Source organism: Macrotis lagotis, chromosome 5, assembly GCF_037893015.1.
Source record: "Macrotis lagotis isolate mMagLag1 chromosome 5, bilby.v1.9.chrom.fasta, whole genome shotgun sequence".
NCBI lineage: Eukaryota > Metazoa > Chordata > Mammalia > Peramelemorphia > Peramelidae > Macrotis > Macrotis lagotis.
In genome coordinates, this window is record NC_133662.1 from 66,086,522 (window position 1) to 66,104,300 (window position 17,779).

A 17,779-nucleotide genomic window follows, 5' to 3' on the forward strand; every position below is an offset into this window, starting at 1 on the left:
ATGTAGGTGCAGAGGGAAACTTGATGGGTGGGTTCAGTCCGCACATTGATCTTGAGACCACTTGGAAAACAGAGAGGTTTCTGATTTGTGAGTGAGTTCCACATATCAGCTGAGAGTCTGGAAGGTTTCTGATAGCTTCCTTGATGGCAGGGACTCGTAATTGCCCACTAGTTACCATCCTAGGTGATGGGTATTCAAGAACAAATGTGTATATATGCACACATACAATATATGTGAGATATGCATACCATATTTGTGTTTTATATATATATATACCTATAAACATGCTGCATTATGAGATATATCTATTTATCTGCATATTCATATATATATGTATGTGTCTATATGCACATTATACTATTAATGCATCAGTAGGACTTTTGGAATATTCATAATATAGTATATATAATATTTATATTAAATTTTTACATTGACAGCTTTGGGATACTTTTTATGTTCTGTTAAATCAGAATTAAATGATATATTTATGCATACATAAACATATACATTGTATATCCAGATATTACACATTCAAATGAATATATGTCATATTAAACTTATATAGCTTTATAGCTTAAACTTCAGTTAATTTTAAATAAATTGCATGTATGTGTATATATATATATATATACATATATGGAGAGATAGATGGCAAGAGGGGAGAGTGCTTACTTTGATAATTAGTTTTGTATTTATGTGTACAAATTGTTTTCAACATTTATTTTGAAAATTTTTTTTTCTCCTACACTTTTCTTCCCCCTGCTTTAGATTATAAGTAACCTGATATATATGTATATAGAGAGTATATTTTTGCACACATATATGTATATATGTATATATATATATGCACAATCATGTTACATATTTGCATAGTAGTGATGGTGTCAAAGAAGAATCAGAACAAAAGGGAAAAACCACAAAAATAAACAAAACCAAATTTAAAAAAGTGAAAATAGTATGCCATAATCCTCATTCAGACTCCATAGTTCTTTCTCTGGATGTTGATGGCATTTTTCATTACTGAGTGGAATTTTCTCAGTAAAACCCTCACAGGGTTAATATTCTAGTGAAGTCCTCTGAGGGTTAAGAAATATTAAGAAAAAGAAATTATTATTATTATTGGGCTATTCCTAGAAAGACCTTGCATTCCAAAAGAGAAACTCAAGAGCTACCTGCTTTATGAGAAGACTATTTTTGCAAACTAGGACAGTCTAACCATAGACATTACTTCATTAAGATAGTGATGAAGGTCCTAAGTTCTGGTGGGAAAATGATTATGAAAACATTTCATTCTTTTCTCTGTGGCTGTTGCTGTGATAGATTTTCCATGGATAAGATTGTGCCTCTGGAGACTTAGCCAATGGGTTTAAAGGAGAAGGTGGTAGGGAGAGGTACCTGTGTTAAGACCTATATAATCTTGACTGTCCTTTGGGTATAACTCTGATCATGAGTCTGCCCTTCTCTCAAGAAAAGTAAATAAACTTTCTTTTGCTCAGACTAGTCTCTGAAAATTTTCTTTAGTGGTTTTTTTTTCAGTTTTTGCAAGGCAATGGGGTTAAGTGACTTGCCCAAGGCCACATAGCTAAGTAATTATTAAGTGTCTGACACCACATTTGAACTCAGGGACTCCTGACTCCAGGGCCATGCTCTATCCACTGTACCACCTAGCTGCCCCTGCTTTAGTATATTTTTATCCCACACAATCACAGTTCTTTTAGAATTACCTTAGATCACTGTAGGGTTGAGAAGAGCTAAGTCTTTCATAATCCACTATCTCACAATATTACTGCTACTGTATACAGTGTTTTCCTTAGTTTTGTTCACTTTACTCAGCATCAATTCATGTAAGTCTTTTCAGGTATTTCTGAAATCTGCCTGTTTATTATTTATTATAGAATAATTGTTTTCCTTTACATTCATATACTACAACTTATTCAGCCATTCCTCAACTGATGAGCATTCCCTCAATTTCCAGTGCTTTGCTACCACATAAAAGAGGTGCTACGAATAATTTTGTACATGTGGGTTCCCCCCCCCCCCTTTAAATAATCTCTTTGGGATATAGACTTAGTAGTGGTTTTGCTAGATCAAAGGGTATGCACAGTCATATAGCCCTTTGGCTGTAATTCCAAATTGCTCTCCAGAATGGTTGTTTATTTTAACAATTCCACAATAGTATTCCAGTTTTCCCACATTCCTTCCCTTTTCCATAATATTCAATCTGATAAATGGTAACAGTTGTTTTACTTTGCATTCCTCCAATTATACCAAGTGTTCCAAATATTGAACAGCCCAGCTTCTGGTGATAATTTGCTATAATATTTTTGCTAATATTTTATTTAAAATTTTCATTTTAAAATTAATTTTAAATTATAATTATTTTTTAAATTTCATTTTAAAATTTAAATTTCATTTTAAAATTTTAATTAAATTTCATTTAAAATATTCTTTAGAGAAATTAGACTAAAGTATTTTCCTTTCTTGGTTTTGGCTCTTCCTGAATTAGGTATCAGCAACTTTTTTGTTTTCATAAAAGGAATTTGATAGAATTCTACCTATTTTTTCCAAATATTGGGATTGTTTTATAATGGTTGAGACAATTCACTTGTGAATTCATCTGACCTGAGATTTTTTTCATTGATGCTTTGTCGATTTCTTTTTCTGAAATTGTATGAAGTAACTTGTTTGGATAGCATGGGCAATTTCTATTTTTTATAAATATTCATTTTAATTAGCTTGTCAGATTTATTGGAATACATTTGGCTAAAATAGCTCTAAATTATTGCTTTAATTTTCTCTTTCTTGGTAATAAATTCACCCTTTTCATTTTTGATTGCTGGTATTTTGGTTTTCTTTCTTTCTTAATCAAATTAGCCAAATTTTTAAAACTAATTTTGTTGGGTTTTTTTTTCCATAAAACTAGCTGTTTTATTTACTACTTCAATAGTTTTCTTTCTTTCTTTCGTTGATCTCCTTTTTGATTTGTCCAGATTTCTAATTTGATATTTAATTGAGACATTTTAATTTGTTCTTTTTCTAGCTCTTTTCATTGCATGCCCAATTCATTGATCTCCTTTTTCTCTATTTTATTCCTGTAAGCAAAGAACTTTGCTTTGGCTACATCCCATAAATTTTGGTATGTTGTCTTCTTGTTATTCTCTTAGATGAAATTATTGTTTCTGTGACTCAGTTTATTTAGTTTCCATTAAATTTTAGTCTATTTTTATATGGCGCTTTATTACATATACTTTTTATTGCAACATGATCTGAGAAAGATGCATTTATTATTTCTGCCTTTCTGTATTTTATTGTGAGGTTTTTTTATGTCCTAATAACATGGTCTTTTTTTTTTTTTGTGTAGGGGCCGTGTACTACTGAGAATAATGATATATTTCTTTATATTATTTTTCAGTTTTCTCCAGATGTCTGTCATATCCAACTTTCTAAGATTCTGTTAACCTCTTTAACTTTTTTCCTTGTTTATTTTTTGGTAAGATTCCTCTAATTCTGATAGGAGGTTGAGGTCTCCTACTAGTATAGTATTTATTGTTTATTTCTTCCTTAACTGACTGAATGTATCCTCCAAAAGTTAGGATGCTATCACATATAGTATATAAGTATTTAATATTAATATTCCTTCATTGTGTGGGGTGTCTTTTAGCATGATATAGTTTCCTTATCCCTTTAAAATAGATGTATTTTGCTTTTGTTTTGTCTGAAATAAGAATTGCTATTCCTGCTTTTTTAAAATTTCATTTGAAGTTTAATATATTCTTCTCCTCTGTGTATCTCTCACCTTACAATGTGTTTCTTCTAAACAATATATTGTAGGGTTATGGCTTTTAATCCATTCTATTATACACTTCTGTTTTTTGGGAGAGTTCATCCCATTCACATTCAGTTATGAATACTAATTCTGTATTTTCCTTCATCTTATTTTGTCTCCTAGTTATACTTTTCTCTTTCACTTTATCCATTCTCACCAGTGTTTTGTTTCTAACTACTGGTTCTATCTGCCTTCCCTTTTATCAACCCCTCTCCCTTTTCTTCCTCCTTTCCTCTTTAATTTTTTCCCTCCTTTCTTCCCCCCCCCCTTTTATTAGCCCCTCCATTCCCTTTCTTTCCCTTTTCCCAATCCTGCTTCCCTGTAGGGTAAGATATATGTATAAATCCAATTGGGAATGTATGTTATTACTTGAGTCAAAGCTTTTCCTCCATGGGTTCTTTATGCCTCTTCATGTGATATGATTTCCCTCTTCTGTCTCCCCCTTTTTCTCTCAGTAAAGTCCTATTTTTATGTCTTATTTTTTAATATTATATAATCAACTTATACTCACACCTTCTAAATATATTCCTTCTAAGTGTTTTTTTTTTTTTTTAGATTTTTGCAAGGCAAATGGAGTTCGTGGCTTGCCCAAGGTCACACAGCTAGGTAATTACTAAGCATCCGAGGTCGGATTTGAACTCAGGTCCTCCTGACTCCAGGGCTGGTGCTCTAGCCACTGTGCCACCTAGCCGCCCCTAAGTGTTCTAATAGAAATGCACTTCTTAAGAGTTACAAGTATATCTTTCCATGAAGGAATGTAAATAGTTTAATTCTATTGAACATTTTTTTTTCCTTTTCTCTTTGCTTTTTTTTTTTTACACATCTCTTGAGTCCTGTATTTGAAGATAAAATTTTTTTCTTTAGTTCTGGTTTTATTGGTAGAACAATTTGAAAGTTTCCTATTTCACTGAAAATTATGCTCAAATTTTTTTAAGGTAGTTGATTGCAGTCCAAGCTCCTTTGCCTTTTTGAATATCATAATCCAGGCTTTCTGGTCCTTTAATGCTTAAGCAGCTAAATTCTGCTTAATCCTGACTGGCTCCTTGGTATTTGAATCTGACTACTTGCAGTATTTTCTCCTTGAACTTGATAATTCTGGAATTTGACTCAAGTATCCCTTGGAGTTTTTATTTTGTGATCTCTTTTAGGAGGTGATGAAGTATTTTACTTTTAAGGATTATTTTACCTTCTCTTTCTAGGATACTGGGGCAGTTTTACTTGATAATTACCTGCAAGATATTCTGTTTTTCCAGTCTTTTGATTTTGACAGATTCTTGATGCCTTAGAGAGTCATTAGTTTCTAATTACCCAATTCTAATTTTTAAAGATTTATTTTCTTCAGTTAGCTTTTGTATCTCCTTTTCCATTTGATCAACTCTACTTTTAAATATAGTTTTCTTCAGTCAATTTCTGCGCTTCCTTTTCTAAGCTGTTGATTCTTTTTTCATAATTCTGCATAATTCTTATTTCTTTTCCCAGTTTTTCTTCTCTCTCCTATTTTTAATTTTAAAATCCTTTCTGAGATGTTTCAAGAGGACTGTTTGGACTTGAGACTAGTTCATAATCCACATTGTTACTTTGAATTATAGGCATTTTTGCCACTACTTTCCTTCTCTGAGATGGTATTTTGATCTTGCATGTCACTTTCTATGGTTAAGGGCTCTTTTATGGTTTTTTTTTGGCTCATTTTAAAAGTTTAACTTTACTTTTGGGGCACAGTGGGCTCATTAGGGCTTGCAGTATGTTTTCTGTGCTGGGGCTTGTGACCTCACAGCTGGTCAGTTGTACCACTGACCTGTGTAACCGGGACCCAGGGGCCTAGGTTAATGATCTTCACTGTGACTAAGAACCTCCTGCTTACTGCCTTGCTCCCTGCCTGCTCTGCGATGCACTCTCATCTTACCCAAGTGAGACCTACATTTCCAAAGTCCCTCCTGAAAAATTGTTTCAATCATTCTTTTTGTAGGTTCTGTTGCTCCAAAGTTTGTTTAAGGGCTTCATTTAAAGTTGTTTCAGAGAGAAATAGAAAAAAGCTCAGGGAATTTCCTAGCTTCTCTCTGCCATCTTTGAATTACTCAGCCAGGGTACTTAAGATTGCATTAAAGACTTTTCAAAGATAATAATCTCTTTGAAAAGTCTTTAATGCAATCTTAAGTATATATTTATATATGTATGCATGTGTGTGTGTATGTGTAGATTTGTACCTGTGTATGAAAGTATATCTTTATATACTCACCACAGTTCCTGCACATGGTGAGCAATTAGTAAGTGCTATTGATAGATTGATATTGCTCTCTAGATGACCTGTAGGTTTCATTCTTTTTTTATTTTTTATATCTCCATAAGAATTTGGCTTGGACTTAAGACTGCACTATGTGCTAGAACATGCTAGTTACTGGGAATTAATAATTAATCATCATCATCATTCTCTCTCTAAAAGGAATTTTGATTTTCTTTGAGACACAATGTACCAATATAAGTATAGACAAAAACATATTGGGAGAGTGCTATTAGTAAGTAAAGGAGAGGTTAGGAAAAGCCCTATGCTGAGGAGATGGTATTTGTGTTTAACTTGACCTAGGTTTAAGTCTTAACTTCTGACACATACTTTCAGTCTAAAGAATTTTTAATCTTTTTTCTATCTTAGACCCCTTTGACAATCTAGTGGAATCTATAGACTCCTTTTGAGAATTAAAAAATTCATAACTGAATGATAATTATAAATTTCACTTAGGGGAAATTTCATGAAAATAAAGCTATAAAATTTTTTTCCATCTAACTTCACAAACTCCCTGATAGTTATTTCCACTTTTGGGGTTTTAGTTTCCTTGTGAATAAAATGAGGGGGTTCCTATAAGCAATCTCTGTACCTCTTTCTAGTACTAATACTATGTTGCATCTATAAAGGGAATAAGTGAACTCAAATTGATGTGAAGTGGAATACTGTTCTAGTCAGATGCTTTAAATTAAAGCTTAAGGGGTCTGAAGCAGGGTGATGAAACAGGATTAAAAAGGGAAAAAGCTTGGGGGAAAGGGATTTAGGGAGATAGTAGATTAAAGAGGAATGTGAACAAGTATACTCTTTTTTATGTAGATGGTATAAGTATGAAATTGCAAATGGAGAGACTGACAATTGTGTGGGTTCTTTTTCTTATAAAAACACCATATAAAATAAACATTTATATATATAACAGAAGATAACTTCAACATGTAACTTTCATAGCCACCATGTACAAAAATGTGTTTTTCTCATTAAGTATCTTGGGCAAAAAAATAAAAAATAAAAATAAATTTAAAAATAAGTCAGTTTCTTATTTTGAATTCAGAGCTTTGAAGTAGGTCTGCCACTTAGCTATGTGTGACCTTGTTGGGCAGGTCACTTCACTTGTCTTGGCCTCAGTTTTCTCACCTGTAAAAATGGAGATAATAATGTAGAGGTTCACAGGGTTGTTTTGAACTTTAAGTGAGATTTATGTTCTTTCCTAAATTAAAAAAAAGAAAAATATATATACATATAAATTATTATGGTCCACTATTTATTTGTAATTAATTAAACAACTAGACAGAAAGCTCTGAGACCATCAAAAATTAGGTGTGGGCAATAGTTGCTTGGCTGTTTGCCCTCAGTTTAGGGGTATATTTTGACCATTTTTGAACTTTCTTTAACTATAAGTTCTTCACTTTAGTCAGCATGTGTTTTTCTATCAGGTTTAAGCAATAATTATATAATATAATATTTAGAACTTCTTGAAAATTCCTACTTCATTAGTGAGGATGATTTAGCCAGGGTAGGTAGGTGGCACGAATAGAGCACCAGATCTAGAGTCAGTAGGACCTGAGTTCAAATTCGTCCTCAGACACTTACTAATTACCTAATTGTGTGACCTTGGACAAATCACTTAACCTCATTGTCTTCCAAAACCTTAAAAAAAAAAAGATGATTTATCCCAATGTAGTTAGCAACCCCACATGCCTAAATGGAAAGTTAAAAGATTTTTTTTTCATATCAGTTTAACACTATATGGCCAGTTTTTGGCAATGAACCTTTCTGAGATTGATTCAGGTTGATTCTATGACAATATTTGGATTGTATTTTATGTGATTGTCAGAATTAGAGCTAGGTAGGCCTCAGATTATTTAGTCTAATCTATTGATTTTATAGATGAATAAGCTGAGGATTATGGAGTTTAAGTGATTTTCCCAAAATAACAGAGTTCATCCAAAAGAACTGGAAGATTTTTATCTTTATTCTTCCTATTTCCATATCCTGTGTTATTTCTTCTTTACCACTGCTTTGTGCATAGTAGGACAGACAGGAGTTTGTGTTCTTGCAATGACTTTGAGAGTTCAGGATTACTTCTAGACCTTCACAAAGACATTTTTAAAAGAGTACCTCTAGACTAAGTGCCCCCCCTTAGTAGAAACTTCTCACCACACTCATGCTAGGTGTCTATTTCTAGCCATCAAGTCAGGTAACTTTGCTATCCTAGCCACTTAACCTCTTCTTCTATCATTTCATTCTAGTTGCCCTTTCTTCTCTCATATCATATTCTCATGAATAATGAAAATGATGATAGACTGGAATAGTTTTCCCTAAAAATATATGAGTGTTTTCAGCCTGTTAATTACTTTTTGTGGAAGAGTGTTTCAGAGGAAAATATAGGGGCCACTGTTTCAGGAGGTTTTTCCCTCCAACTGGCTATTATTGCATTATGGAAAGTGAATATGAACTAAGTGGCCATGTAATTTTATTCATGGTTCATTGATTTCCATTAGAGGAGGAAAGGGTTTTGGCAGTGGTGAATCATTGACCAACACAGTACCTTTCTAGCTAAATCTCTTGGCAATTCTAGGAGAAAATGTAGCTAGTTCCAGTTCTGTCACTTCTTGTTAGGAGTTTTTGGTAACAGGAGGAAGAAGCTATTTCCAGCCTTCTGCCACCTTCTTTTCAAAAAAAAAAATTAATGTTCTCTAGGTCAAATGGTTAGGGCATATGCCTCTACTTTAATGTGCTTCTCTGTGTTAGCATGGATCCTATTACTGTTAGGATTTTTACCTTTATATAGCATTTTAGTTTTTTTGCTAAGTGCCTTTGCAATCAATTTGATTGTTCAGCTTAAAAGACAGGCAGAGATATAGTCATCTTTGTCAGAAATCTTTTAGCACAATCTAGAGAAAGGGTTGAATTCTAAAAAAGTGGCTCTTACTGTGATGTGGAAGAATTCTAGATAAAATTGAAAAGAAAATGTGGACTCATTACTTTCTCTAGACAACAAATTGTTAATAGGTTATTTAGCAAGGAAGATATATACTTAATGATTTTTAGCTACACATCTTTCTGAAAAAGGAAAACTAGCTTAAGAAATTTAAGATTGTATGAGATAAATAGTAGTCATATCCAATAGTATCACCTAGGGACATATGGTTGGGAGAGTAGTAATTGCCTTACATATCTGCCATTTTCTAAAATCTTAGAGTTTTTTGTAACTACCAAACCATAGTGTAATTTGTGTGATGAGAAACCAAAGTGGAGCAGAGGGGAGAGCTGATAAAAATTGACTCTGAACTTTTTAACTTACTGTTCCCTTGCTTGAAATCTCTTAATCTAAACTCTTAATCAGGTTCCCCTGACTTTCTTCAAGTCTCAGCTAAAATACCACTTCCTACAAGTCTTTTCCTATCTCCCTTAATCTTAGTGCTTTCCTTTTTTGATTATCTTCAATATATCTTGTATATAAATTATTTATACATAATTGCTTTCATGAGTCTCTCATTAGACTGTGAGCTGCTTGAGAGCAAGGACTACCTTTTGCATTTTGTATTTTTTTTTTAATTTAGCACAATGCTAATTTAGCACAAAGTAATAACCATTAAATATTTATCATTTGACTGAAATTGGTTAAACAAAATATATTCATATTTGCAAGTCTTATTGACTTAGATACTTTGCATTAAAATGTTGATTAAAATAAAGACTGAGCCATTATTGGAATGCAGATGAGATGTCTCTGTCTCTCTTTTGTCTCTTCTCTGTCATTGTCTGTGTCTCTGGTCTCCCTTTGTCTCTGTCTCAGTCTCCTCCCTTTTCTGTCTCTCTCTTTGTTTCACTTTCTCTGTCTTTGTCTCTCTGTCTCTGTCTCTCATCCAGAACTAGTTAAATTCAGAACTTAACTAATATGGCTCATAAATGGAATTTGAATTCATTTCTTTCTTATTAGGAGACAGACTTTGTCATTGTAAATTCTGAGCCTGTATCCTTTCTTTCCTTTTTTTTTTCACTTTCTGCTTGTGGAGAAGAACTTGTGAAATAAAACTATGAAATGATATACTGGCCAACCTCAAATCATAGTATTTATGCTATGCTTAGTCATGAACTCTGGTAAATGAAAAACTTAAAAATTTCAATATCAATAACAGAATCTCAATAAAAGTTATGATCACATTGCTAAATGCAAATTATATAGTATATACTATAGGTAATAGCACATATATGTGTGTATAAATATACAATGGATACAAACATATAAATGCCTATGCATATATATATAGTACATATAATGTATAATTTGTATATTATATAATGTTATCATTTTGTATTTCACCTTATATATAAAATGTATATTAATAACATATGTAATTTTGAACTTATTCATTTATTTGTTTATTTATTCATTCATTCATTCATTCATTCATTTATTTATTTGTTTGTTGTTTATTTATCTTAAAGGCAGTGGGGTTAAGTGGCTTACCCAAGGTCACACAGCCAGGTAATTATTAAGTGTCTGAGGCCAGATTTGAACTCGGGTACTACTGACTCCAGGGCTGGTGCTCTATCCACTGTGCCACCTAGCCGCCCTGGACTGATTTATTTTTTAATATTTTCATCATTTTATTCTTTTGAAGTCACATTTTTAGATATCAATACCTTTTCATTACTAAATTAAAAAGTTATAATAAATTTGATCTAAACTAGTGCATGGTTTTGTGAATTCTTTCTGTCTCTGCCTTACACACTAATAGAAATGTCTTCAGATAGTCATCACATTTCTTAATTCAGTTTATAGAATTCAGAATTCTTAATTCCTGCTCTATTAACTCCTCTGCCAGTCTTCACGGAATACTTTACCACTTGGTCCTCATTAGTCTTATTGTTGCTGCACAGTATGAACTTTGCCTTGGTCACAATGTAAATGGTTGGACCTTAGTTATTAAAACAGGTATTGCATTATTTTTGATTTTTCCCCTTTTCCTTACTGACAATATCAATTAAATTCTAAACATTTGCAAAACTTCTTCTCTATGCAAGGTACCATGGTCCTTAAAGATAAAAATGAAAAAATAGTCACAGGCTTTGTGGAGCTTATAATTACTCTAGCCAACATAAAAAGATAAATAAATACTATTTAATTTGAAGTGGGGGTGGGCACTAACATCAATGAGCCCTTAAACAGCATTTTCTACCCCTGAAATCTTTATCAAATTTATCTCTTCCTTTATGTTCTTATTGTCATTATTCTGGATGGAAAAGCCCAACATGCAGTACTCATGATTGTCACTAGAGAGGTCAAGGGTGCAGTTGACACTGCAGATTATCAATGCAGCCTCCATTTTACCCTCTTGTCTCTATACATTTAAGCAACCACATTGAGCTATTTTTTTTCATAAGGACAGTATAATGTTCTCAGTTTTACATGGTTTCAGTCTCTTGCTTTAAAAGTTAGAATACAATCATAATTGCTATAAACAAGGAGATATATGCTTGACATTTACTCAGATATTTGACTTTCTAACAATTTAGATTTCTGTTTATCTCTAACTAACTTGTGTTCTTCTCCATTTAAATTCTTTACAGTTGATGTGAAACTTCAGGTTACCAGAAATGTTGACTGAAAGAGATGAGTAGAGCATGTTGCAATGTCTTGTTTATGGATGAGTAGAAGTAGGGGAAAGAGTAGCCCTTTTATCTAAAGATGGATTTAACCAGTGACTTGAGCCCTAATTTTTTGCTCTGAAATTGCTGAAGATGATTTCCCTTTTGGGTCACTCTTCCTCTCTGCTGAAGCTTAGCCCTTCTGGGTGGTTTCCTGCTTTTACTTGTTTCCCCTTGCAAGGCAGCCACGCTTTGGTTGCAGTTGTTTTGATTTTGGCTTTGTTTAAGTCCTGGCAGGGCTGAAAAGGTTCTTCTCAAAGTTATTTATTACCTATGTTGCCTTTAGCTACCCTCATCTGAAAAATGAGAAACTTGGAATCAGATGATGCCTATAGTTCCTTTATATTGAAAACATAGAATATGAGAGTTTGAAGGCATCCCACTTGCCATTTGGTTCAATGTCTACACAAAACACATCTGTACTATAACATCTCATTTGTAGTTATTTGATCTCTACTTAAGTCTTTTGTGAAGGAGGAATGACAACTTCTCAAACTTATTCTCATGGTATCATACCTCAATTGGCCTCTTTAAAACTTTCACTCTTTCACCCTAGTTCTACTAATAATTATAGGTTTTGGAGAGCATGAAATTACATATAATATAGAATTGATTATAGATTTAGAGATAGAAGGGATCTTTATCATCATTTAAGATTCAGTATGATGTATACATTTTAAGATTTTCCACACACACATATATATATACACATATATATATACAATGAGGCACAGATATATTTTGTTAAGGAATGTAAAAGGGTGCCCTAAACTTGACTTTTTAAGTTGTCATATTTTTCAGACATTGGATTTAGAGTATGCAGGAGACCTTGTGTATACATACATACATACATATATATATATTTATATATTTATATATTTATATATGTATGTATGTATAGTATGTGAAGGATGAATTCCTCTCCCCCATCCAGCTGACATAATCTGTTGTTTGCATTCCAAACTGGACTCCCTGTGTGTCCTTTGGAGTCAACAAATGTCAGTCAGTCTCTTCTAGTTTAAAGAACTGCTGCTTGTGCAGCTGGGGTCCTTGCAGATCATCCTATATTCATGGTTTAGCAGTTCTCAAGGGAAAATAATGTAACTTTTGCCATAGTCTTGCTTTTCCTCTTTGGGAAGGGTTTTGTCCTTTTCCCACTTCTATGGTACCTTTCCCCCCTTCAACATCATGCCCTTTTAGGTTGAGATTTGTGTTTTCTCATCCTTCTTTTGCTGTACTTTTTTAAATATGACAACTTCTGTTTGGATTGTAAACTCTTTGGGTTCCACACACATGTTAATTTCTCTTGTAGTAAAAGTTTTCAAAAATATATGCAAAAATTTTATATATATATATATATATATATATATATATATATAATGAGTGTATATACAGCTATTCCCTTCCACATTATAGGGGTTAGGTGTGGCACCCCTACCTATTATCTGAAAAAATTCACATTAAATATTTTGGCTCTCATTTTGCAACAGAGAAGTCAGAATGTTTTTCTTTCTTTTTTATTGGGTGTTTACTGTATTTTAATGTAAATTTGAGTAGATATTATGTAATACTATACATATATTTTATGCATTTTTGAATTTCTAAATTTTTTTTCTACCCTCTGTTGACCTTCACACCTTTTGCAAAATTTCTCCCAAATTCCCATTTAATTTCTTACACCAACCTGTGATTACCAAATCTGTGATGGGGGAAACATAATTGTATATTTACATCTACATGTATATATGTGTGTATATACAATAATATGTAATATTTATATGTGTAATATAAGTATAAATAAACATATAAACAACCACAAGTACATGTGTGTATATAGTCAATTATTTAAGAGGTGAGGAAACTATAAGATATAAATAGTAAGAACAATCTTTACTCAGATTTCCAAATTTTAAATCCACCACTTTTTTCACAAAATTTTATTTATTTATTTATTTTAAAATCCTCAATTTTTCCCCCTAGACTGGATGTCCCAAAATGTCTATAGATTAATGAGACAATATTTTCCAGGGAGGCATGCATGTCACAGTTCTCCTTATCAGTGAAAGACCATTTGATACCTCCTCAACTCAGTCATTTAACTTCTGTTTTGTGAACAAATGAATATATTCCTTCAGAGTTTAATCCAAAGTATCACTTATACAGGTTATGACAAATTATATGGTCAATTTCATGGTCAACAAATAATGTTATTCAAGTGTTACATTCCTTCATTTCGCTATGTTAAGTACCATTCTCTCCCTACTTTGAACTACCTGAATGACATACTTAGTTCTATGTATGGCACCTTGTGTTTGATGGTTTTGGACTTGAAATCAGGAATGCTTGAGCTTTAAACTTTCTTCAGACACTTACTGTATTGTCTTGGTTAGCCTCAGTTTCTTTTTCTGTGTTGTGAATAGCCCATATTTATGTTGTTTTTAAGATGAGATATGCTGAAAGGGCCTTTTAATCCTTTAAGTGATATTAATTATAAATAGCTTTCATTTATATAAAAATAATATTAATATTTGTCATGAATCTTGAAACCCGTGTCCCATTGCAATATTGTGTACACTATCTGTCTCTAAGTATCACATTGGGTATAGATGTTTTAACATTACTTTTATGGATGATAAGAAGGTATAGTCTTCACTGTCCTCTCCTGGGACTCCTTTGTAACCCATCTACTCCTAATCCCAAGGTGTCCAACTCTATTCTCATTACTGAATTTATTTAAAGAATAGGATTCATTTTTAAAAAAAATATATGGCAGTTTCCTTTCAATATTTCATACTGATTTTCTATTACCCATTTATTTTTTTGATAAGATTTCTTTAGCTGTTGTAAGACTCTTAAAAGTAAGTCTTTGTTTTAGTGCATGTATTAGTATTATTTGGGTGAATAATTATAACCACTTATTGGATGATAACTTTGATAATTGGTAAGAGACAAGGGAGAATCTTAACTCTAACAGTTAAATAAGCTTCAAATAATACTCGCTGCTTGTCCCTTTCTCCCTTCCTTGCATATGTTTATGTGAACTTCTAAAGTTTGTAAAATAGTAGGCCTCTCATCTTTTACAAATTTATCATTTTCTATTGGTTTTGATCTTTTGGGCTTTTACAAAATATGGCAATGAAAGGGTAAAATGAAAGACACTTCATTATCTTTTCTATTAAATGACTGCCTCTTCCCTGTTTTGAAATTTAACATCCCTCTCCCAACTTCAATTCACACAGACAGGTTTTGTCCCTGGAGGATAGCACTGACTTCCCACAGTTTTCTTCTCTGATAACCACTCTCACTCATGAGCTCCTATTCATTGGATTCATCAGTGTCTCAACCAGTTGATATCAACTAGCTTTTACAAAAGGCTATTTACTGAGAAGGTAACTGAACAAAGATTATATTACCAAATAACTCTTTCCAAATTGGTGCTACATTCTCCCCTTTGTACATAGTCAGACCGTAGAGATAGTGAACTCAAATTTAAAGTGAAGGGTATGAACTATCCCTCCCCATTGCTAGGCATACTCTTCCTCCTGCACTTGCAAAAGATCTAGGGAAGAATGGGGTTAAACCTTGAAGCACAAAGTTACTGATATGCACATGTAGGGAACAAGTGACTGAAAGGTAGTTGTGGTCATGGTCAGTTGTTTTCATTCTTGTGATAATTATGTAACTGTGTACATTCTGTGAGAACCAATTTGACTCAGAAATCTGTTTTTAAATCATAGATTCTGTATCTTACATTCTGTTCCAAAAGATATGTCCAAACCAGGTTTTCAAGAGAGACAGTTATTCTAATTTCAAAGAAGAAATTAATTTATTCGGCTATTGATGACTCTGCTTCATTGTCAACATAAAATGAGAAGACTTGATATTAAAGAAAGTTTCAGAAAATTGCCAGAATAGCTTATTTTTAATTGTTTAATTTTTGTATAAAGAGTTATCCCTTTTGATTTATTATTTAATCTAATACTGGAGCCATATTTAACCAGTACTAACTATCCAACTGTCCAAATACTTCTTGATTTTGTGTTTTTGTGTGTGTGTGTGTGTGTGTGTGTGTGTGTGTATACATATACACTCCCATTCTAGAGAGCCTTGTCATTTCTCAGCAGTTTAAGAGTTAATTGTTATTTTTTAAAATGAAATTACATTTTTATTAATGTCTTTTTTTTCATCAGTTACATTTTCCTCACCTTATCCTCTGAGAGAACTGAGTCAATTCTTTAATTGGTTTCTGTGTTGCTATTCTGCTTGCAGTTGTTATTAAATTATAATCCCTTGAGAGAAAAGTCCATGCTTTTATACATGTTGTGCCTTCATGGTGTTGCATTGTAGTCAAGGCTTTAAAAAAGTCTTGCTAAGATTAGAAGCTTATTTGTGAAATAAGACATTTTACCAATCCTCACTCCATCCATGATGATCTTCCAATTTAGATTCAAGAAGCAATGAGCTTAAATAAAGCCTGTGGGTGTTTCCTCTAAAGAAACCCAGTCCTAGATATGATTTTTTTCCTTGAAAGTATTTTGGCTTTGAATTCAAAACAATCAAGCTCAGTTCTGATGAAGTTTGATCTTTAAAAGTATTCAGGGGCGGCTAGGTGGCTCAGTGGATAAAGCACCGACCCTAGAGTCAGGAGTACCTGGGTTCAAATCCGACCTCAGACACTTAGTAATTACCTAGCTGTGTGGCCTTGGGCAAGCCACTTAACCCCATTGCCTTGCAAAAAAAAAACCACCTAAAAAAAAAGGACTCAGAATCAGCTTTCCAGTCCCTTTGAACTCTCACTGGCTTATTATACCCTCTCCCTAGAATCCTAGGAAAAATCTCTTAAAACTTAGCATTGGCTTAATAATGTCTACGATTTTCCAGCTCCACATTTGACACAACTTTGCTACCCTCTTCTCAGTGGCCTTTTCACCCTGGACTTTTCACTCATTCTAGGTCAGAATTTTCCAAAGACTCCAGGGAGGAGTCTCTAGCAGAACTTAGCTACAACAGCCTTGTGCTTTCCCATTTTCTGGCTTTTCAGATTAATTTTATATATTGTCTGCTCATTTAGAATGTATCTGCCTTGAGGGTAAGAACTGTCTTTTTTGGCTTGTATTTGTATTTCCTATGCTTTAGTACAGAGTCTGTCTACGTTGTAAGCACTTTAAAAACTTCTCTGTCTGTTATTCTCCAAAGGAGTCCTTTTTGGGAAGATATTTCATCTACAAAATAAATGTGACATGGGAGAGTTACATTTCTTTAGCCCCCAAAGAAATTCTTAAAACATGAAGACTAATAAACATACACTGACAAATGTTTAAAATGTGAATCTTAAATGACGCAGCTGAGTGGCTTGGGGCATTGAGTACTAGAAATACAGGTCTACCTTGCAAGGTTGTTGTGGGGATCAAATGAAATATTAATCATAAATAAATAAATATAATATGTAAAGCTATATTTCTATTATATAATATACATATAAATATAATATATATATATGATATATACTATAATATATAATAGGATCTAGTATTTAGAAGGTATTTAATGAATTTTCATTCCTTTTCCACTTTCAGTTCTCTTTGTTCTTTAAATTAACTTTCAGGCTTTAAATCTTTAACCTCTAGGTGCTTTTCCCTTTTACTCTTTGTTCTTTTTAAATCATTAAATGATTTTTATTAATGTTTCTTGATAATTACATCTTTATATTTATTGTATTTTTTTGAGAAATGAACTTATCTTTTTTGTTTGAAGTATTTCTAAGTCCAATAAACAGTTTTCTTTTTTTGAACCAGAATGCCTCCCATCCCTAACTTTTGTAGAACATTCATTTTGGGAGGATTGATTAGGCCTTAGTTTTATAGGGTTATTTGGAGTTGAAACTAAAATCCTTTTCCTTTTTGGAATATAAATTTGGTTCTCTTTTTAAAGTTCTTAAATACATGGAATGGTCTTATGTTAATGGTACTGTCTTCTTGATTAGCTGAGAGACTTTCCCTTGGTTTATTGATAAATTATTAAAA

The 17,779-nt window shown here is 32.7% G+C and overlaps 1 protein-coding gene across 2 annotated transcripts in view; it reads left to right on the forward strand.

Moving 5' to 3' along the window:
* Window positions 1-17,779, forward strand: part of MEI4 (meiotic double-stranded break formation protein 4) — a 333,870-nt gene that overhangs the window by 659 nt on the left and 315,432 nt on the right. The window contains exon 1 of one of the 2 annotated variants that reach the window (XM_074237354.1): window positions 5,000-5,733. The exons of the other annotated variant lie outside the window; for it this stretch is intronic. The gene's annotated coding sequence lies outside the window, so the exon portion shown is untranslated. Of the gene's footprint in view, window positions 1-4,999; window positions 5,734-17,779 lie in introns of those variants that run through there. 2 annotated transcript variants of the gene reach the window in all.